Source organism: Tachyglossus aculeatus, chromosome 7 (genome assembly GCF_015852505.1).
Source record: "Tachyglossus aculeatus isolate mTacAcu1 chromosome 7, mTacAcu1.pri, whole genome shotgun sequence".
Lineage (NCBI taxonomy): Eukaryota > Metazoa > Chordata > Mammalia > Monotremata > Tachyglossidae > Tachyglossus > Tachyglossus aculeatus.
Genome location: NC_052072.1, coordinates 20189809 through 20213639, shown reverse-complemented (window position 1 = coordinate 20213639; position 23831 = coordinate 20189809). Strand labels below are relative to the sequence as shown.

The following is a 23831-nucleotide window of genomic DNA, read 5'->3' as shown; positions in this document are numbered from 1 at the left end:
TAAGACTGTAAGCCCCACGTGGAACCTGATCACCTTGTATCCCTCCCAGCGCTTAGAACAGTGCTTTGCACATAGTAAGCGCTTAACAAATACCGTCATTATTACTATTATTAGGACCGTAAGGTCACTTCCTGGATTTCTCCCCAGCCCCCGCCACGTCTTTTTTTTTTAAAAGCAGATAAGTTTCAAAACACAGCTCCTGGCTTCAGTCTATTCTTCACTGTTGGGAGGATTATCCTTGTCCAGACACGCTCTGGGCATGTCACTCCCCTCCTCAAAAATCTCCAGTGGTTGCCTATCAACCTTCGCATGAAGCAAAAACTCCTCACCCTGGGCTTCAAGGCTGTCCATCCCCTCGCCCCCTCCTCCCTCCCCTCCCTTCTCTCCTTCTCCAGCCCAGCCCACACCCTCGGCTCCTCTGTCGCCACTCACCTCCTCACCGGGCCTCATTCTCGCCTGTCCCGCCGTCGACCCCCGGCCCACATCCTTCCCCTGGCCCGGAATGCCCTCCCTCCTCACATCCACCAAGCTAGCTCTCTTCCTCCCTTCCAAGCCCTACTGAGAGCTCACCTCCTCCGGGAGGCCTTCCCAGACTGAGTCCCCCTTTTCCTCTCCTCCTCCCCATCCCCCCCGCCCTACCTCCTTCCCTTCTCCACAGCACTTGTATACATTTGTACAGATTTATTACTCTATTTATTTTACTTGTACATATTTACTACTCTATTTTATTAATGTTGTACATATAGCTATAGTTCTATTTATTCTGGCAGTTTTGACACCAGTCCACTTGTTTTGTTTTGCTGTCTGTCTCCCGCTTCTAGACTGTGAGCCCACTGTTGGTTCTGTTGGAATCCAGAATCCAGCACTGTTCTAAGCTCTTGGGTAGATAAGTTAATCAGTCCCTGTCCCATATAGTAATAATAATAATAATAGTCTCTATATGCTGCTGAACTGTACTTTCCAAGGGCTTAGTACAGTGCTCTGTACACAGTAAGCGCTCAATAAATACGACAATGAATGAAGTGTAGTGCCTCACCCCCAGGGTGTGCTTAATTGTCATTTGGGAGTAGCCGTGTGGCCTAATAATAATAATAATAATAATAATGGCATTTATTAAGTCCTTACAATGTATAAAGCACGGTAAAGCCCGGGCCTGGGAGCTTGAGGACCTGGGTTCAAATCCCAGCTCTACCGCTTTCCTGCTCAGTGACCCTGGGCGAGCCACTTCACTCCTCTGTGCCTGTGTTTCTTCAACAGCCAAATGGGGATTCCCTACCTGTTTTCCCTCTTCCTTAGACTGGGAGCCCCATGGCGTAGTGGCTACAGCACGGGGGCCTGGGAGTTGGAAGGTCGTGGGTTCTAATCCTGGCTCCGCCACTTGTCTGCTGTGTGACCTTGGGCAAGTCACTTCACTCCTCTGGACCTCATTTACCTCATCGGTAAAATGGGAATCAAGATTGGGAGCCCTACGTGGGACGGGGAGTGTGTCCAACCCAATTTGCTTGTATTCCCTGCAGCGGCCTGCCCCATAGAAGTGCTTAACATATGTCATCATTATTATTATATAATATAATAATTAATTAATATATTATTATACTGTGTATGGAGCATTGTACTAAGTCTTTGGGAGAGTACAGTACAAGAGAGTTGACTGACATGTTCCCTGCTCACAAGGAGCTTAGTGTGATAAGCACTGTTCTAAGCTCTCGGGTAGATAAGTTAATCAGTCCCTGTCCCACACAGTAACAATAATAATAATAGTGGTATATGTTAAGTGCTACTACGGGCCAAGCAGCATGGCTCAATGGCTCAATTATATAATTATATATAATTATATTATATATAATATAATAATTAATAATAATGATGGCATTGGTTAAGCGCTAATAACGATGGCATATGCTAAACGCTTACTTTGTGCCAAGCACAGTGCTAAGCGCTGGGGTAGATACAGGTAATCAGGTTGTCCCACGTGGGGCTCACAGTCTTAATCCCCATTTTACAGACGACGGCACTGAGGCACAGAGAAGTTAAGTGACTTGCCCAGAGTCACACAGCTGACAACTGGTGGAGCCGGGATTTGAACCCATGACCTCTGACTCCCAAACCCATGCTCTTTCCATTGAGCCACGCTGCTTGGCCCATAGTAGCACTTAACATATATCACTATTATTATTATTGTTACTATATGGGGCAGGGTCTGATTAATTTATCCAACCGAGAGCTTAGAACAGTGCTTATCACACTAATCACCTTGTGAGCAGGGAACATGTCAATCAACTCTCTTGTACTGTGCTCTCCCAAGGAGTGCTTTGCACATAGTAAGCGCTTAATAAATGCCATCATTATTATTACAATGCTCCGCACACAGTAAGTGCTCAATAAATATCATTGATCGATGAACACATTCTACAAAAAAAGAGTAACACTACTCAAAACCCTGGAAATCGATATTTTGTTTCTAAGAAGTTACACCACAGGCAAATGTATTCATTCACTCAATCAATCGTATTTATTGAGCGCTTAACGATGGCCGAGCACTGTACTAAGCACTTGGAAAGTACAATTCAGCAACAGAGAGAGACAATCCCTATCCAACAACAGGCTCACAGTCTAGAAGGGGGGAGACAGACAACAAAGCAAGTAATCAGGCTTCTCCAAGCCTCAAGAAATGTCCAAAAGTGTAGCTTACTGTTTTTTATTCCACAAATCTCAGCCCTTTACAGATCAAAGGGTAAAAGGTTAAAACAGTCAAAGGGAAAAAGGTCAAAGCCACCCTCTTTCAGTCTAAGCCTGTCACAAAGGAACTTTCGAACGCCGCAATTGTATGATAGCATGGATTTAGTCACTGACTTTTTTTTATAGAAGGAAATTTGTACTAATGCCAGTTATCACTGCATTGTCCTTATTCATTAGCAGACTCCAGCTTTTCAAGGAATTCATTTCAAACGAGAATGAGGATTAGGATTAGTAAACTTATTACATCTTTTATATAACAAGGCTCCATTCCTTTATTACGGAAAAAGGGGGTCACGGAAGAGAGAAGAAGTTACATATCGCAATAACTTTTGCTTTGCCCATTTGACCGGAATCATCTGATCGAACGCTCAACTGCGACCCAGAATTTTTCCCCTGCTTTCAAAAATGTTGCATTTACAATTCAGAAGGCCTTTTTTTTTGTAGTCCACACATAACATTCCTAATTTACTATAGACCGTGAATTTGTAATGATCTGAATTCACTTCCTGGATGCTTTACTGTCAGAGTGAATTAGGCAATTTTGTGATCTGAAACTTTTAGTACAACATGCCTAACTTCCATGCCAGCCTTTTAGGATAAGAGCAGTCCCCATCCCTCCGCCCGCAATATTAATGCAATATTTTTAAGCTCCACTCAAGATCTCATACCTACAGTTCAGGAAATGACAACATTTATTTCCTCACTTACATTCCCCTGTGTTTGCCAAAGCAGGCAGCTGGACAGACACTAGACTGTAAGCTCGTTGTGGGCAGGGAATGTGTCTACTTATTATTATTATTAATATTGTCATTATTGTAATAGTATTAATTACTAACTAAGCCCTTGATATTCACTCTATCCTCGGCCCAACAGCAGTTATGTATACATCGTAAGTTATTTTAACGTCTGTTTCCCCATTCTATTTTACTCAATTGTATTTACTGAGTGCTGTGTGCAGAGCACTGTACTAAGCGCTTGGAAAGTACACTTCGGCACCAAATAGAAGCAAATCCCTGCCCACAACGGGCTCGCAGTCTAGGAGGGAGACGGGCATCAAAACAAGTAAACATCAAGTATCATCAATATAAACAGAATTAGAGCTCGTCACATCATTAATAAAATAGAATAATAAATACGTACATATATACACAAGTGCAGTGGGGAGGGGGGTAGAATAGAGGGAGGGAGTCGGGGCAGCAGAGGAAAAGGGAGGCTTAGTCTGGGAAGGCCTCCTGGAGGAGGTGAGCCTTCAGTAGGGCATTGTTTGGCGGACTTGAGGAAGACTAGACTGCAAGCTCCTTATAGGCAGGGAACATGTCTACCGATACTTCGGCTGGACTCTTCCAAGCGTTTAGTACAGTTCTCTGCACACGGTAAGTGCTCACTAAATGCCACTGATTTGTTGGATTGATTGATGCAGAATTTCGATTTCAGCATTACTCTTCTTAAAAAATCCACACACTGTCCTGGACACAAAAGGGTGAAAAAACAACAACCCCAGAGTCTTCCTAGTTGTCTTGTATGAACAAAATATCCTGGACCACAGTTCAGTCTAGAGCTGGCACTTGTCACGCCAGGGAAGCAGTGTGGCTCAGTGGGAAGAGCCCGGGCTTTGGAATCAGAGGGCATGGGTTCAAATTCCGGCTCTGCCAATTGCCAGCTGGGTGACCTTGGGCAAGTCACTTAACTTCTCTGGGCCTCAGTCACCTCATCGGGAAAATGGGAATTAAGACTGTGAGCCCCCCCACGGGACAACCTGATCACCTTGTAACCTCCCCAGTGCTTAGAACACTGCTTTGCACATAGTAAGCGTTTAATAAATGCTATCATTTATTATCATTTATCATTTATTGAGAAGCAGCATGGCTCACTGGAAAGAGCACGGGCTTTGGAGTCAGAGGTGATGGGTTCGAATCCCGGCTCTGCCACATGGCTGCTGTGTGACCTTGGTCAAGTCACTTAACTTCTCTGAGCCTCAGTTACCTCATCTGTAAAATGGGGATTAAGACTGTGAGCCCCGCGTGGGACAACCTGATCATCTTGTATTCCCCCCAGCGCTTAGAACAGTGCTTTGCACCTAGTGAGTGCTTAATAAATGCCATTATTATTATTATCATTATTATTATGATACTGGATGGAGAACAGGCCTGGGAGTCCAGAGGACCTGGGTTCTAATCCTGGCTCCACCACGTGCCTGCTGCGGGACCTCAGGCGAGTCACTTCTCTGTGCCTCAGTTCCCTCCCTGGTAAAATGGGGATTGAGACCGTGAGATCTGTGTGGGACAGGGACTGTGTCCAACCTGTGCATCCTGTATCTACCCCAGCGCTTAGTACAGTACCTGGCTCACAGGAAGCACTTAACAGATACCACTACTATTGCTATCGACTCCATGGGAGATTCTAAATTGATCAACTACCTGAATCCCCCTTGCATACCATAAATGATTTTCACTTCTACCCTAAATACCCAAGTGACACCTTCCTAATGGCAAAAGGAAAAAAACATTCCCTAAAGAGAAAATCAACCTGTCGTCTCTGAACGTCCGAGGCATTTAACCACGAAACTCTTCCGATTTTAAGCACTGAATTGTCTGAGTCTTATCGCTGAGGAGGAATGTGCAAGGCTTGACTAAAAAATAGCCTACAATCTATCAAATGATAGCAGCCCAAAATAGGAAGTGTGTAAATGGGGAGGAAACAGACACTAGTCATATGATAGCGTATTTCGTTGCAGATACAAGAATGAGCTTACAGTACATATCTATTCTATTTATTTTATTTTGTTAGTATGTTTGGTTTTGTTCTCTGTCTCCCCCTTTTAGACTGTGAGCCCACTGTTGGGTAGGGACTGCCTCTATATGTTGCCAACTTGTACTTCCCAAGCGCTTAGTCCAGTGCTCTGCACACAGTAAGCGCTCAATAAATACGATTGATGATGATGATGATGATCTGTGTTTTTAATTAAAAAAAAAAAAACTTTAGACTCCACAGTTCTTTTTGTGGCCCAGTGTGAGCAATGTGGTCCATAAATATCATCTTTCAAATTGTAAAGAAGTAATTTGTCTTTGGGACTTTATGGTTATTAAAACAATTGCAAATGTCCTTTCTTGGGCTATAGTTGCTGCTTTAATAATGATCAATTGTATTTATTGAGCGCTTACTGTGTGCAGAGCACTGTACTAAGTGCTTGATGATGATGATGGCATTTGTTAAGCGCTTACTATGTGCAAAGCACTGTTCTAAGGTGCTTTCTAATAGGTGCTTTCATTACCTGATCCTGCTACTTTGTAAGCTTCTCGAGGGCCGGGATTATGTCTTCAAATTCCCTTTTTCCCCTTAGACTGTGAGCCAGCCCCGGGTGGGCCGGGGACTCCATCCAGGCCAATTATCTTGGACCTCCCCCAGTGCACAGTAAACACTCAGTAAATACTATCATGATGATTTTCATGGTATTTCCTAAGTTCTTCCTATTTGCTAAGCAGTAATGATGATGATGGGATTTAAATGCTTACTATGTATCAAGCACTGTTTTCAGGGCTGGGGAAGACACGAGATAAATAGATCAGACATGGTTTCCAACCCACACAGTGCTCAGAGTCTAAGTAGGAGAACACGCCTCCAGGAGGCCTTCCCAGACTGTCTCTATATGTTGCCAACTTGGACTTCCCAAGCGCTTAGTACAGTGCTCTGCACACAGTAAGCGCTCAATAAATACGATTGATTGATTGAGCCCCTCCTTTCCTCTGCTCTTTCTCCCCTCCCCATCGCCCCACTCCCTCCCTCTGCTCTACCCCCCTCCCCGCCCTACAGCACTTGTGTACATATGTACATATTTATTATTCTATTTATTTTACTAAAATAATGTGCATATATCTATAATTCTATTTATTTTGATGCTATCGTTGCCTGTCTACTTGTTTTGTTTTGTTGTCTGTTGCCCTCTTCTAGACTGTGAGCCCGTTGTTGGGTAGGGATTGTCTCTGTTCCAAATTGTACTTTCCAAGCGCTTAGTACAGTGCTCTGCACACAGTAAGCGCTCAATAAATATGAATGAATGAATATTCAATCTTAGAATCAATGAGAGAGAGCTTAGCCCCGGGGGGCTGATAGATATATCAGAAGCAGCATGGCTCAGTGGAAAGAGCCCGGGCTTGGGAGTCAGAGGTCATGGGTTCGAATCCCGGCTCTGCCACGTCTGCTGTGTGAGCTTGGGCAAGTCACTTAACTTCTCTGAGCCTCAGTTCCCTCATCTGTAAAATGGGGATTAAGATTGTGAGCCCCACGTGGGACAACCTGATCACCTTGTATCACCCCCAAGCGCTTAGAACAGCGCTTTGCACATAGTAAGCGCTTAACAAATGCCATTATTATTATTATTTTAGGTCTTAGACCTCGAGGGAGTAGAAACAGTTGTTCTCCTCACCCCGGTGAAGTGCAATAAACAGTTCTAGGACGCAGAAGGGAAACGAGGCAGAAGAAACTCCCTGAACTCTCACCATGGGAGTTGAGAAACTGTGAGGTAGCAGCAGTGAGACAGAAATAAAAGATGCAGCGAGAGACGACAGACTGACAGACATACCCTGAGGCTGAGAGGTAGAAATCAAAACCCAAAGACTGAGGCCCACAAGGATAGACTCTAAGAGACAGTCCGAATCCAAGAGAACAGAAAAGCAGCGTGGCCTCCTGGAAAGAGCTCCGGCCTGGGATTCGGGAAGACCTGGGTTCCAATCCCAGCTCCGAAACCGGCCTGCTGGGCCACCTTGGACAGATCACCGCAACGTACGTCAGTTTCCTAATCTGTAAAATGGGGATTAAATCCTACTCATCATCATCATCAATCGTATTTATTGAGCGCTTACTATGTGCAGAGCACTGTACTAAGCGCTTGGGAAGTACAAATTGGCAACATATAGAGACAGTCCCTACCCAACAGTGGGCTCACAGTCTAAAAGGGGGAGACAGAGAACAAAACCAAACATACTAACAAAGTAAAATAAATAGAATAGATATGTACAAATAAAATAAATAAATAGAGTGAAATCCTACTCCCTCCTGCTGTGTGAACTCGGGCCTGTCATTTCACTTCTCTGTTCCCTCATCTGGAAAATGGGGATTGATACTGTGAGCCCCATATGGGACAGGGATTGTGTCCAACCTGATTATATGTTGCCAACTTGTACTTCCCAAGCGCTTAGTACAGTGCTCTGCACACAGTAAGCGCTCAATAAATACGAATGAGTGAGTAAGAACTCAACAGACTGTGAGCCCACTGTTGGGCAGGGACTGTCTCTATATGTTGCCAATTTGTACTTCCCAAGCGCTTAGTACAGTGCTCTGCACACAGTAAGCGCTCAATAAATACGATTGAGTAAGAACTCAATAGACTGTGAGCCCACTATTGGGTAGGGACTGCCTCTATATGTTGCCAATTTGTACTTCCCAAGCGCTTAGTACAGTGCTCTGCACACAGTAAGCGCTCAATAAATACGATTGATGATGATGATGATAAATACAATTGAATGAATGAATGAATGCATTCATTCATGAGAAGCAGCGTGGCTCAGTGGAAAAGAGCATGGGCTTTGGAGTCAGAGGTCGTGGGTTCAAATCCCAGCTCTGCCAATTGTCAGCTGTGTGACTTTGGGCAAGTCACTTAACTTCTCTGGGCCTCAGTTTCCTCATCTGTAAAATGGGGATTAAGACTGTGAGACCTGCTGTGGACAACCTGATGACATTGTTACCTCCCCAGCGCTTAGAACAGTGCTTTGCACATAGTAAGCGCTTAATAAATGCCATTATTATTATTATTATTATACCGTATCTACCCAGTGGTTAGAACAGTACTTGGCGCATCACAGCGCTTAACGAGTATCATTTCATGAATAACCCTTCACATTCGAAGATGATGCTGGGGCCCTCCATGCCTTTTTTTCTTAACAAATGGTATTTGTTGAATGCTTATTATACGGCAGGCACTGCAATCAATCAATCAATCGTATTTATTGAGCGCTTACTGTGTGCAGAGAACTGTACTAAGCGCTTGGGAAGTACAAGTTGGCAACATATAGAGACGGTCCCTACCCAACAGTGGGCTCACAGTCTAGAAGGGGGAGACAGAAGTAACGTAAGTGGGTAAAAAGTTGCTAAAGTTTAAAAAGTTGCACAAATCACTAAAACTATAAGTGAAGCCCAAAAATAAACATAACCATGACAAGCTTCTCCATGGGTTTACAGATCGACGAGTCTATTCCCCGATAATCGTTATTTTCAGCGCAGGCCTCGGTGGGCACTTTGCAAGCAAACTGTACTAAACGCCGGGGAAGTTACAAGCTACTCAGGTTGAATCCGGTCCCTGTCCCACATGGGGTTCATGGCTATTAATCCCCATTTTACGGAGGAGGGAAATGACTTCCCCAAGGTCACACGACGGACAAGTGGCGGAACCGGATTTAGAACCCAGGACCTTCTGACTCTATTCACCCAATCTCTTCACCGATCCTCCCCAGCAAAGTTGTGCTGACAGAAACTTCATTTCACACGGCCGGGACCTGTTGGTAAACCATCCTGTTGGCCACTTCACTTAGGTCTGGCACAAAAACGAAGTTGGTTAATACCCTAAGGAGGCCTGGACGTCAATATTTTTGGTTAACTCGATCTCGGGGCCGGCCGCTTCCCAACGAGTTTGCCTGCCCTGGTCATGTCAGAAGTGCAAGGGCTTTATTAATAATAATAATAACAATAATAATGAAAATAGCATTTGTTAAGCGCTTACTATGTGCCAGGCACTGTATTAAGCGCTGGGGCGGGGGGAGACAAGCCAATTGAGTTGGATACAGTCAATCAATCAATCAATCGTATTTATTGAGCGCTTACTGTGTGCAGAGCACCGGACTAAGCGCTTGGGAAGTACAAGTTGGCAACATATAGAGACGGTCATCATCATCAATCGTATTTATTGAGCGCTTACTATGTGCAGAGCACTGGACTAAGCGCTTGGGAAGTACAAATTGGCAACATAGAGAGACGGTCCCTACCCAACAGCGGGCTCACAGTCTAGAAGGGGGAGACAGACAACAAAACCAAACATATTAACAAAATAAAATAGAATAGATATGTACAAGTTAGAGTAATAAATATGTACAAACATATCATCATCATCAATCGTATTTACTGAGCGCTTACTATGTGCAGAGCACTGTACTAAGCGCTTGGGAAGTACAAACTGGCAACATATAGAGACAGTCCCTACCCAACAGTGGGCTCACAGTCTAGAAGGGGGAGACAGAGAACAAAACCAAACATAGTAACAAAATAAAATAAATAGAATAGATATGTACAAGTTAAATAGAGTAATAAATATGTACAAACATATCATCATCATCATCAATCGTATTTATTGAGCGCTTACTGTGTGCAGAGCACTGGATTAAGTGCTTGGGAAGTACAAGTTGGCAACATATAGAGGCAGTCCCTACCCAACAGTGGGCTCACAGTCTAAAAGGGGGAGACAGAGAACAAAACCAAACATACTAACAAAATAAAATAAATAGAATAGATATGTACAAGTAAAATAAATAGAGTAATAAATATGTACAAACATATATACATATATACAGGTGCTGTGGGGAAGGGAAGGAGGTAAGACGGGGGGGATCCAGCCCGATAGAAGTATGACAAGCCTGTAGACTGTAAGCTCGTTGTGGGGAGGGAATGTGTCTGTTACACTGTACTCTCCCAGGCACTCAGTACAGTGTTCTGCACACAGTAAGTGCTCAATAAATACAACTGACTGACCTGTATAATAGAGCTGGCCTCATTTATTTATTTTACCTGTACCTATCTATTCTATTTATTTTATTTTGTTAGTATGTTTGGTTTGGTTCTCTATCTCCCCCTTTTAGACTGTGAGCCCACTGTTGGGTAGGGACTGTCTATGTTGCCAACTTGTACTTCCCAAGCGCTTAGTACAGTGCTCTGCACACAGTAGCGCTCAATAAATACGATTGATTGATTGATTGATTGATTGATTGATTATTATCAAGGACTAAACTGCAAGCTCACTGTGGACAGGGAACAGGCGCACCAACTCTTTTGCACTGCACTCTCAAGTGCTTAGTACAGCGCTCGGCACACGGTAAGTGCTCACTAAATACCACGGATTGATTGATAATAATCGTGGTATTAGGTAAGCACTTACTGTGTGCCAAGCACCGTACTGAGCTCTGGGGTAGATAAAAGATAATTAAGATCAGTCCACTAAATTATAGTGGGCAGAGAATCCGTCCGGTATATTGCCGTACTGTCTTCTGCCAAGCGCTCAGAACAGCGCTCGGCGCTAATCAATCAATCAATCGTATTTATTGAGCGCTTACTGTGTGCAGAGCACTGTACTAAGCGCTTGGGAAGTACAAGTTGGCAACATATAGAGACGGTCCCTACCCAACAGTGGGCTCACAGTCTAAGCGCTCGATCAATATGATTGATCAGACCCAATCCCTGTCCCATCGGGGGCTCACCCCCTAAATCGGAAGGAGAACGTATACTGAATTCCCACTTGATAAATGAGGAAAGCGGAGCCCGGAGAAGTCACAAACGAGTCTTGTATTTCCCAAGCGCTTAGTACAGTGCTCTGCACACAGGAAGCGCTCAATAAATACCATTGATCATCATCATCAACCGTATTTATTGAGCGCTTACTATGTGCAGAGCACTGTACTAAGCGCTCGGGAAGTACAAATTGGCAACACAAAGAGACAGTCCCTACCCAACAGTGGGCTCACAGTCTAAAAGGGGGAGACAGAGAACAAAACCAAACATACCAACAAAATAAAATAAATAGGATAGATATGTACAAGTAAAATAAATAAATAAATAGAGTAATAAATATGTACAACCATATATACATATATACAGGTGCTGTGGGGAAGGGAAGGAGGTAAGATGGGGGAATGGAGATTGATGATGATGATGAGTCACACGGCAGACAACGGTTACTCGATTTGGGGCAGACTTGAGAATACGTCAAAAGCCCCAGAATTTGGTACTTTCCAAGCGCTTAGTCCAGTGCTCTGCACACAGTAAGCGCTCAATAAATACGACTGAATGAATGAATGAATTGGAGAAGCAATGGGGCTTAGTGGACAATTGCCCGAGGCAACTGGCTTAGCTTTTGGGTGTCAGTTTCCTCATCTCTAGAATGGGGTTGCAATACCTGCCCTCCCTCTTATTTAGGCTGGGAACTCTCTGTGGGACAGGGATCATCCAACCGGATTATCCTGATTCTACCCCAGTGCTTAGTATAAAATAAAAACAGTCCCTTAGGCAACTCCTAGGCTGGGCAAATAAGCGTGGCTTAGTGGCACTGTACTAAGCGCTTGGGAAGTACAAGTTAGCAACATATAGAGACGGTCCCTACCCAACAGTGGGCTCACAGTCTAAGCGCTCGATCAATATGATTGATTGATCAGACCCAATCCCTGTCCCATCCGGGGGCTCACCCCCTAAATCGGAAGGAGAACGTATACTGAATTCCCACTTGATAAAGGAGGAAAGCGGAGCCCAGAGAAGTAACAGACGAGTCTTGTACTTCCCAAGCGCTTAGTACAGTGCTCTGCACACAGTAAGCGCTCAATAAATACGATTGATGATGATGATGATGAGTCACACGGCAGACAACGGTTACTCGATTTGGGGCAGATTTGAGAATACGCCAAAAGCCCCAGAATTTGGTACTTCCCAAGCGCTCAGTCCAGTGCTCTGCACACAGTAAGCGCTCAATAAATACGACTGAATGAATGAATGAATTGGAGAAGCAATGGGGCTTGGTGGACAATTGCCCGAGGCAATTGGCTTAGCTTTTGGGTGTCAGTTTCCTCATCTATAGAATGGGGTTGCAATACCTGCCCTCCCTCTTATTTAGGCTGGGAACTCTCTGTGGGACAGGGATCATCCAACCAGATTATCCCGATTCTACCCCAGTGCTTAGTACAAAATAAAAACAGTCCCCTAGGCAACTCCCAGGCTGGGCAAATCAGCGTGGCTTAGTGGCAAGAGCCCGGGCTTGGGAGTCCGAGGACATCAATCAATCAATCAATCGTATTTATTGAGCGCTTACTGTGTGCAGAGCACTGGACTAAGCGCTTGGGAAGTACAAGTTGGCGACATTATAGAGACGGTCCCTACCCAACAGTGGGCTCACAGTCTAGAAGGGGGAGACAGAGAACAAAACCAAACATAAAATAAATAGAAGAGATAAAATAAACAATAAATAAATAAATAAATAAAACAAAATAAAATAAATAGAATAGATATGTACATGTAAGATAAATAAATAGAGTAATATGTACAAACATATATACATATATACAGATATATACAGGACATGGGTTCTAATCCCGCCCCCGCCACTTGTCGGCTGGGTGACGTTGGGCAAGCCACTTCACTTCTCTGCGCCTCAGTTACCTCATCTGTAAAATGGGGATTAAGATTGCCAAGCCCAGGTGGGACAACCTTGATTACCCTGTATCTGCCCCAGCGCTTAGAACAGTGCTTGGCACATTGTAAGCACTTAATAAATGCTATTATTATTATTATTCTCTGACCCTCAGTTCCCTCATCTGTAGAATGGGGATTAAGACTGTGAGCCCCCCGAGGGACAACCTGATCACCTTGTAGCCTTCCCCAGTGCTTAGAACAGTGCTTTGCACATGGTAAGCACTTAATAAATGCTATTATTATTATTATTCTCTGACCCTCAGTTCCCTCATCTGTACAATGGGGATGAAGATTGTGAGCCCCCCGCTGGACAACCTGATCACCTTGAAACCTCCCCAGCGCTTAGAACCGTGCTTTGCACATAGTAAGCAATTAATAAATGCTATTATTATTATTATTCTCTGGGCCTCGGTTCCCTCATCTGTACAATGGGGATGAAGACTGTGGGGCCCCCCCGTGGGACAACCTGATCACCTTGTATCCTCCCCAGCGCTTACAGCAGTGCTTTGCACATAGTAAGCACTTAATAAATACCATCATTATTATTATCATTCTCTGGGCCTCAGTTCCCTCATCTGTACAATGGGAATGAAGACTGTGAGGCCCCGGGGGGCAACCTGATCACCTTGTATCCTCCCCAGCGCTTAGAACAGTGCTCTGCAGATAGTAAGTGATTAATAAATACCATCATTATTATCATTCTCTGGGCCTCAGTTCCCTCATCTGTACAATGGGGATGAAGACTGTGGGGCCCCCCCGGGGGACAACCTGATCACCTTGTATCCTCCCCAGCGCTGAGAACAGTGCTTTGCACATAGTAAGCGCTTAATAAATACCATCAATATTATTATCATTCTCTGGGCCTCAGTTACCTCATCTCTAAAATGGGGGTAAAGACTTTGAGCCCCCGAGGGACAACCTGATCACCTTGTAACCTCCCCAGCGCTTAGAACAGTGCTTTGCACATAGTAAGCGCTTAATAAATGCCATCAGTATTACTGTCATTTTCTGGGCCTCAGTTCCCTCATCTGTACAATGGGGATGAAGACTGTGAGCCCCCCGTGGGACAACCTGATCACCTTGTAACCTCTCCAACGCTTAGAACAGTGCTCTGCAGATAGTAAGCGCTAAATAAATACCATCATTATTATCATTCTCCGGGCCTCAGTTCCCTCATCTGTACAATGGGGATGAAGACTGTGAGCCCCCCGTGGGACAACCTGATCACCTTGTAACCTCCCCAGCGCTTAGAACAGTGCTCTGCAGATAGTAAGTGCTTAATAAATACCATCATTATTATCATTCTCTGGGCCTCAGTTCCCTCATCTGTACAATGGGGATGAAGACTGTGAGCCCCCCGCGGGACAACCTGATCACCTTGTAACCTCTCCAGCGCTTAGAACAGTGCTCTGCAGATAGTAAGCGCTTAATAAATGCCATCACTATTATCATTCTCTGGGCCTCGGTTCCCTCATCTGTAAAATGGGGATGAAGACTGTGAGCCCCCCGTGGGACAGCCTGATCACCTTGTAACCTCCCCGATGCTTAGAACAGTGCTCTACAGATAATAATAATAATAATAATAATAATAACAATGTTGGCATTTGTTAAGCACTTACTATGTGCAAAGCACTGTTCTACGCAATGGGGTAACTGAGGCTCAGAGAAGTGAAGTGACTTGCCCAAGGTCACAGATAGTAAGCGCTTAATAAATACCATCATTATTATCAATCTCTGGGCCTCAGTTCCCTCATCTGTAAAATGGGGATGAAGACTGTGAGCCCCGCGTGGGACAACCCGATCACCTTGTAACCTCCCCGGCGCTTAGAACAGTGCTTTGCACATAGTAAGCGCTTAATAAATACCATCAATATTATTATCATTCTCTGGGCCTCAGTTCCCTCATCTGTAAAATGGGGATGAAGACTGTCACCTTGTAACCTCCCCAGCGCTTAGCACAGTGCTGGGCACATAGTAAGCGCTTAATAAATGCCATTATTATTATCTTCTAGACTGTGAGCCCACTGTTGGGTAGGGCCCGTCTCTAGATGTTGCCAACTTGGACTTCCCAAGCGCTTAGTCCAGTGCTCTGCACACAGTAAGCGCTCAATAAATACGACTGAATGAATGAATGAAGTAAGCGTTTAACAAATACCATCAATAACAAATATTATTATTATTATTATTAGAAAGGGGGGGGAGACAGACCCCCAAACAGAGGAGGTCACTGAGGCTCAGGGCCGGGTGAGCCCACTGTTGGGTAGGGACCGTCTCTCTATGTTGCCAATTTGTACTTCCCAAGCGCTTAGTACAGTGCTCTGCACATAATAAGCGCTCAATAAATACGATGGATGATGATGATGATGAAGTGACTCGGCCAAGGTCACCCGGGGTCGGGATTCGAACCCACGACCCCCCCCCCAGGTAGCGGAGGGGCCGCCGCCCCCGGGGCGCTCAGTACATAGGCCGGGGTGAATGGGGGCCGCCGCTCCCGGCAGCCCCCGCGCGCACGCGCACGCGCGCCCCCTGCCGGTACCCCCCCCCGCTCCTGTCCCTTCGCCCCCCGATCCCCGTCGCCCCCCAGTGCCGCACCTTGCGCCGCGCGCTCCGTCCCGCTCGCTGTGCCCGCCGGCCGCCCGTTTACGACACTTTTGCGGCGGCCGGAAAGGGGCCGACGTGGACACGCCCCCTCATCTGCATAATCACGCCCCTCATCTGCATAGACGCGCCCCTCCGCTCCACTGGCACGCCCCTCATCTGCATGACCACGCCCCCTCCTCGGCACGGACAGGCCCCCTCGTCTGCATGGCCACGCCCCCTCGTCCGCATGGACACGCCCCTCCGCGCCACGTTCACGCCCCCTCATCAATCAGTCAATCAATCGTATTTAGTGAGCGCTTACTGTGTGCCGAGCACTGTACTGAGCGCTTGGGAAGTCCAAGTTGGCAACATAGAGAGACAGTCCCTACCCAATAGTGGGCTCACAGTCTAAAAGGGGGAGACAGACAACAAAACGAAACATACTAACAAAATAAAATAAATAGAATAGATATGTACAAGTAAAATAAATAGAGTAATAAGTATGTACAGACATATATACATATAGACACGCCCCTCCGCGCCACGTTCACGCCCCTCATCTGCATAGACACGCCCTCTCAGCGCCACGTTCACGCCCCTCATCTGCATAGACACGCCCCCCTCATCTGCATAGATTCTCCCCTCCTCGTCATAGACGCGCCCCCTCCTCGGTACGGACGTGCCCCCTCGTCTACAAGGTCAAACCCCTACATCTGAACGACCACGCCCCTCTTCGATATGGCCGCGCCCCTCATCTGCATGGCCACGCCCCTCCCCGGGGATGGCGCGCTTCGTATCTGCATAGCCACGCCCTCCTTATCATGGCCACGCCCCTCGTCAGCGTGAACGCCACTCCCCCGGATGGTCACGCCCCCTCATTTGCATGAACACGCCCCCTCGTCGTCATGGACACGCCCCCTCATCTGCATGGCCACGCTCCTCCCGACACGGACCTCCCTCATCTGCATGGCCACGCCCCCTCGCCTGCATGGCCACCCACCATCTCGTCAGAGACACGCCCCTCATCTGCATGGCCACGCCCTCCTCGTCCTGGCCACGCCCCTCGTCTACATAGTCACGCCCTCATCGGCATGGCCACGCCCCTCCCGACACGTTCCCCCGCATCTGCATGGTCACGCCCTTCCACGTCACAGACACGCCCCTCATCTGCATGGCCACGCCCCCTCAGAATGGCACTCTGCCGCATCAATCAATCAATCCATCGTATTTATTGAGCGCTTACTGTGTACAGAGCACTGTACTAAGCGCTTGGGAAGTACAAGTTGGCAACCTATAGAGACAGTCCCTACCCAACAGTGGGCTCACAGTCTAAAAGGGGGAGACAGAGAACAAAACCAAACATACTAACAAAATAAAATAAATAGAATAGATAGGTACAAGTAAAATAAGTAAATAAATAGAGTAATAAATATGTACAAACGTAGATACATATAGATAGGTGCTGTGGGGAAGGGAAGGAGGTAAGACGGGGGGAGAGGAAGGAAGGGGCTCAGTCTGAGTAATAAATATGTACAAACATATATACATATATACAGGTGCTCTGGGGAAGGGAAGGAGGTAAGATGAGGGGGAGAGGAAAGAAGGGGCTCAGTCTGGGAAGGCCTCCTGGAGGAGGCTATGCATCTGCATGGTCACGCCCTCATCGTCATGGCCACGCCCCCTCCTCGTCAGACACGCACCTCAATCAATCAATCGTATTTATTGAGCGCTCACTGTGCGCAGAGCACCGTCCTAAGCGCTTGGGAAGTCCAAGTTGGCAACCTCTAGAGACAGTCCCTACCCAACAGCGGGCTCACAGTCTAAAAGCCTAAATGTCCCGTCGTCGTAGACACGCCCCCTCATCTGCACGGCCACGCCCCCTCATTTTAGAATGGCCCGCTGTTGCATTTGCATAACCACGCCCTCGTCGGCATGGCCGCGCCCCTCCCGACACGGCCGCCTCGTCTGCGTGACCACGCCCCCCTCATGTGCATATCCACGTCCCTCGTCGGCACGGCCGGTTCCTCATCTGCATGACCACGCCCCCTCATCTGCATAGACACGTCCCCGTCTGCACGGCCGATTCCTCATCTGCATAGCCACGCCCCCTCCCTGGGCCCGGAGCGTCCGCGGATCCTTGGGCGAGCTGCGGCGGCGGCGGCCGGAGGCCCGGGTACGGCGGGCACGCGGGCGCGGGCACGGCGGGCGCGGGCACGCGGGCGCGGGCACGGCGGGCACCACCGCCAGGGCCGGGCCTGCAGGCTCCAGCATTCATTCATTCATTCATCCAATCGTATTTATTGAGCGCTCACCGTGTGCAGAGCACTGTACTAAGCGCTTGGGAAGTCCAAGTTGGCAACAGATAGAGACGGTCCCTCCCCAACAGGGGGCTCACTGCGGCATCCCAGGAAAACCGGGAGAAAACCGGGAGGAAGGGGAAGGGGAGCGGGCGGGGACTGAGCTGGGCCCCCCGGCTCCTCCCAGACCCGCCCCTGCCTCAGTTTCCCCGACCCTTGGCTCTCCCTCCCCCCAGAGGCTCCGGTGCCCCCAGGGTCAGACCACCTGTATATATGTTTGTACATATTTATCACTCTATTTCTTTTACTTGTACATATCTATTCTATTTATTTTATTTTGTTTCTACATATTTATTACTCTATTTATTTTACTTGTACACATCTATTCTATTTATTTTATTTTGTTTGTACATATTTATTACTCTATTTCTTTTACTTGTACATATCTGTTCTATTTATTTTATTTTGTTTGTACATATTTATTACTCTATTTATTTTACTTGTACACACCTATTCTATTTATTTTATTTTGTACATATTTATTACTCTATTTCTTTTACTTGTACATATCTATTCTATTTTATTTTGTTTGTACATATTTATTACTCTATTTCACTTGTACACATCTATTTATTTTATTTTGTTTGTACATATTTATTACTCTATTTTACTTGTACACATCTATTCTATTTATTTTATTTTGTTTGTACATATTTATTACTCTATTTATTTTACTTGTACACACCTAATCTATTTATTTTATTTTGTTTGTACATATTTATTACTCTTTATTTTACTTGTACATATCTATTCTATTTATTTTATTTTGTTTGTACATATTTATTACTCTATTTTACTTGTACACATCTATTCTATTTATTTTATTTTGTTTGTACATATTTATTACTCTATTTTACTTGTACACATCTATTCTATTTATTTTATTTTGTTTGTACATATTTATTACTCTTACTTGTACATGTCTATTCTATTTATTTTATTTTGTTTGTACATATTTATTACTCTATTTATTTGACTTGTACACACCTAATCTATTTATTTTATTTTGTTTGTACATATTTATTACTCTTTATTTTACTTGTACATATCTATTCTATTTATTTTATTTTGTTTGTACATATTTATTACTCTATTTTACTTGTACACATCTATTCTATTTATTTTATTTTGTTTGTACATATTTATTACTCTACTTATTCATTTTACTTGTACACATCTATTCTATTTATTTTATTTTGTTTGTACATATTTATTACTCTTACTTGTACATGTCTATTCTATTTATTTTATTTTGTTTGTACATATTTATTACTCTATTTATTTTACTTGTACACACCTAATCTATTTATTTTATTTTGTTTGTACATATTTATTACTCTTTATTTTACTTGTACATATCTATTCTATTTATTTTATTTTGTTTGTACATATTTATTACTCTATTTATTTTACTTGTACACATCTATTCTATTTATTTTCTTTTGTTTGTACATATTTATTACTCTACTTATTTATTTTACTTGTATATATCTATTCTATTTATTTTATTTTGTTTGTACATATTTATTACTCTTACTTGTACATATCTATTCTATTTATTTTATTTTGTTTGTACATATTTATTACTCTATTTTACTTGTACACATCTATTCTATTTATTTTATTTTGTTTGTACGTATTTATTACTCTACTTATTTATTTTACTTGTACATATCTATTCTATTTATTTTATTTTGTTTGTACATATTTATTACTCTTGTACATATCTATTCTATTTATTTTATTTTGTTTGTACATATTTATTACTCTATTTTACTTGTACACATCTATTCTATTTATTTTATTTTGTTTGTACATATTTATTACTCTACTTATTTATTTTACTTGTACACACCTATTCTATTTATTTTATTTTGTTTGTACATATTTATTACTCTATTTTACTTGTACACACCTATTCTATTTATTTTATTTTGTTTGTACATATTTATTACTCTATTTATTTGACTTGTACATATCTATTCTATTTATTTTATTTTGTTTGTACATATTTATTACTCTATTTTACTTGTACACATCTATTCTATTTTATTTTGTTTGTACATATTTATTACTCTACTTATTTTACTTGTACATATCTATGCTATTTATTTTATTTTGTTTGTACATATTTATTGCTCTATTTATTTTACTTGTACACATCTATTCTATTTATTTTATTTTGTTTGTACGTATTTATTACTCTATTTTGCTTGTACACATCTATTCTATTTATTTTATTTTGTTTGTACATATTTATTGCTGTATTTATTTTACTTGTACACATCTTTTCTATTTATTTTATTTTGTTTGTACATATTTATTACTCTATTTTACTTGTACATATCTATTCTATTTATTTTATTTTGTTTGTACATGTTTATTACTTTATTCATTTGTTTTACTTGTACACATCTATTCTATTTATTTTATTTTGTTAGTATGTTTGGTTTTGTTCTTTGTCTCCCCCTTCTAGACTGTGAGCCCACTGTTGGGTAGGGACCATCTCTCTATGTTGCCAACTTGTACTTCCCAAGCGCTTAGTACAGTGCTCTGCACACAGTAAGCGCTCAATAAATACGATTGAATGAATGAATGACTGTGAGCCCACTGTTGGGTAGGGACCGTCTCTATATGTTGCCAACTTGAACTTCCCAAGCGCTTAGTACAGTGCTCTGCACACAGTAAGCGCTCAATCAATACGATTGAATGAATCAATCAGCGTGGTTCAGTGGAAAGAGCTCGGGCTTGGGAGTCCGAGGTCATGGGTTCTAATTCCGGCCCCGCCGCTTGTCAGCTGTGTAACTTTGGGCAAGTCACTAAACTTCTCTGGGCCTCAGTTCCCTCATCTGGAAAATGGGGATGAAGACTGTGAGCCCCCCGTGGGACAACCTGATCACCTTGTATCCTCCCCAGCACTTAGAACAGTGCGTGGCACATAGTAAGTGATTAACAAATACCAAAATTATGATCATTAATTATTATTACGTGCCAAGCACTGTGTGGCACATAGTAAGTGATTAACAAATACCAAAATTATTATCATTAATTATTATTACATGCCAAGCACTGTTCTAAGTGCTGGGGGAGATACAAGGTCATCAGGTTGTCCCACATGGGGCTCACAGTCTTCACCCCCATTTTCCAGATGAGGGAACTGAGGCACATAGGAGTTAAGTAATTATGGTATTTGTTAAGCGTTTACTATGTGCTGAGCACTGTTCTAAGCGCTGGGGGAGATACAAGGTGATCAGGTTGTCCTACGTGGGGCTCACAGTCTTCATCCCCCTTTTACAGATGAGGGAAATGAGGCCCAGAGAAGCTAATTATGGTATTTTTTTAAGCACTTACTATGTGCCGAGCACTGTTCTAAGCGCTGGGGGAACTACAAGGTCATCAGGTTGTCCCACGGAGGGCTCACAGTCTTCATCCCCATTTTACAGATGACATAACTGAGGCCCAGAAAATTTAAGTAATTATGGTATTTGTTAAGTGTTTACTATGTGCCAAGCACTGTTCTATGCGCTGGGGTATTTATTTAATGGCATTTATTAAGCGCTTACTATGTGCCGAGCACTGTTCTAAGCGCTGGGGGAGATACAAGGTGATCAGGTTGTCCCACGTGGGGCTCACAGTCTTCATCCCCATTTTACAGATGACATAACTGAGGCCCAGAAAATTTAAGTAATTATGGTATTTGTTAAGTGTTTACTATGTGCCAAGCACTGTTCTATGCGCTGGGGTATTTATTTAATGGCATTTATTAAGCGCTTACTATGTGCCGAGCACTGTTCTAAGCGCTGGGGGAGATACAAGGTGATCAGGTTGTCCCACGTGGGGCTCACAGTCTTCATCCCCATTTTACAGATGACATAACTGAGGCCCAGAAAATTTAAGTAATTATGGTATTTGTTAAGTGTTTACTATGTGCCAAGCACTGTTCTATGCTCTGGGGTGTTTATTTATTTAATGGCATTTATTAAGTGCTTACTATGTGCCGAGCACTGTTCTAAGCACTGGGGGAGATACGAGGTGATCAGGTTGTCCCACGTGGGGCTCACAGTCTTCATCCCCATTTTACAGATGACATAACTGAGGCCCAGAAAATTTAAGTAATTATGGTATTTGTTAAGTGTTTACTATGTGCCAAGCACTGTTCTATGTTTCCTCATCTGTAAAATGGGGATTAAGACTGTGAGCCCCCCATGGGACAACCTGATCACCATGTATCCCCCCAGTGCTTAGAACAGTGCTTTGCACATAGTAAGCGCTTAACAAATGCCAACATTATTATTATTATTTATTTATTTATTTAATGGCATTTATTAAGCACTTACTATGTGCAAAGCACTGTTCTAAGTGCTGGGGTATTTATTTATTTAATGGCATTTATTAAGCGCTTACTACGTGCAAAGCACTGTTCTAAGCGCCAGGGAGGTTACAAGGTGATCAGGTTGTCCCACGGGGGGCTCACAGTCTTCATCCTCATTTTCCAGATGAGGTCACTGAGGCCCAGAGAAGTGAAGTGACTTGCCCAAAGTCCCCCAGCTGACAGTTGGCGGAGCCGGGATTTGAACCCGTGACCTCTGACTCCCAAGCCCGTGGTCTTGCCACTAGGCCATGCTGCTTTTCTGAGGGATCTGTTTTCTCCCTTCTCCCTAGGGGTTGAAACGCCGGGCCTGACGGTGGGCTGGGATCATCAGGGGTCATGGAGGGGGAAGGATGTGACCTATCTACACCCAGAGAAGCAGCGTGGCTCAATGGAAAGAGCACGGGCTTTGGAGTCAGAGGTCCTGGGTTCAAATCCCAGCTCTGCCAATTGTCAGCTGTGTGACCTTGGGCAAGTCATTTCTCTGTGCCTATTACTATTATTTTACTTGTACATAATAATAATAATAATAATGTTGGTATTTGTTAAGCACTTACTATGTGCAAGGCACTGTTCTAAGCGCTGGGGTAGATACAGGGTAATCAGGTTGTCCCACGTGGGACTCACAGTCCTCATCCCCATTTTACAGATGAGGGAACTGAGGCCCAGAGAAGTGAGGTGACTTGCCCAAAGCCGCACAGCTGACAAGTGGCAGAGCCGGGATTTGAACCCACGACCTCTGACTCCAAAGCCCGGGCTCTTTCCACTGAGCCACGCATATTTATTCTATTTATTTTATTCTGTTAGTATGTTTGGTTTTGTTCTCTGTCTCCCCGTTCTAGACTGTGAGCCCACTGTTGGATAGGGACCGTCTCTAGATGTTGCCAACTTGGACTTCCCAAGCGCTTAGTACAGTGCTCTGCACACAGTAAGCGCTCAATATAAATACGATTGAATGAATGAATGAATGAATGTGCCTCAGTTCCCTCATCTGTAAAATGGGGATGAAGACTGTGAGCCCCAAGTGGGACAACCTGATCACCTTATATCTCCCCCAGCGCTTAGAACAGTGCTTGGCACATAGTAAGCACTTAACAAATGCCACCATTATTATTATTTAGTTTTTAGTTTTAGTTTCAGCACTTATGGAGAAGAAAATCCAAAGGACAGAACATTTAGTGAGAAGCAGCATGGCTCATTGGAAGGAGCCCGGGCTTCGGAGTCAAGAGGTCGTGGGTTCAAACCCCGGCTCCGCCACTTGTCAGCTGTGTGACTTTGGGCAAGTCACTTAA

At 44.1% G+C, this 23831-nt stretch overlaps 2 protein-coding genes across 3 annotated transcripts in view; one reads left to right on the top strand and one right to left on the bottom strand.

Annotated features, from left to right (window-relative positions):
- The window catches only part of CEPT1 (choline/ethanolamine phosphotransferase 1), a 73778-nt gene extending 57901 nt beyond the window's left edge, over window positions 1–15877 (bottom strand). The window contains exon 1 of the mRNA XM_038749007.1: window positions 15826–15877. The gene's annotated coding sequence lies outside the window, so the exon portion shown is untranslated. The remainder of the gene's footprint in view (window positions 1–15825) is intronic.
- Window positions 15878–17923: 2046 nt separating this feature from the next.
- Window positions 17924–23831, top strand: part of DRAM2 (DNA damage regulated autophagy modulator 2) — a 54351-nt gene continuing 48443 nt past the window's right edge. For both annotated transcript variants that reach the window (XM_038749009.1, XM_038749008.1), the window contains exon 1: window positions 17924–17986. The gene's annotated coding sequence lies outside the window, so the exon portion shown is untranslated. The remainder of the gene's footprint in view (window positions 17987–23831) is intronic.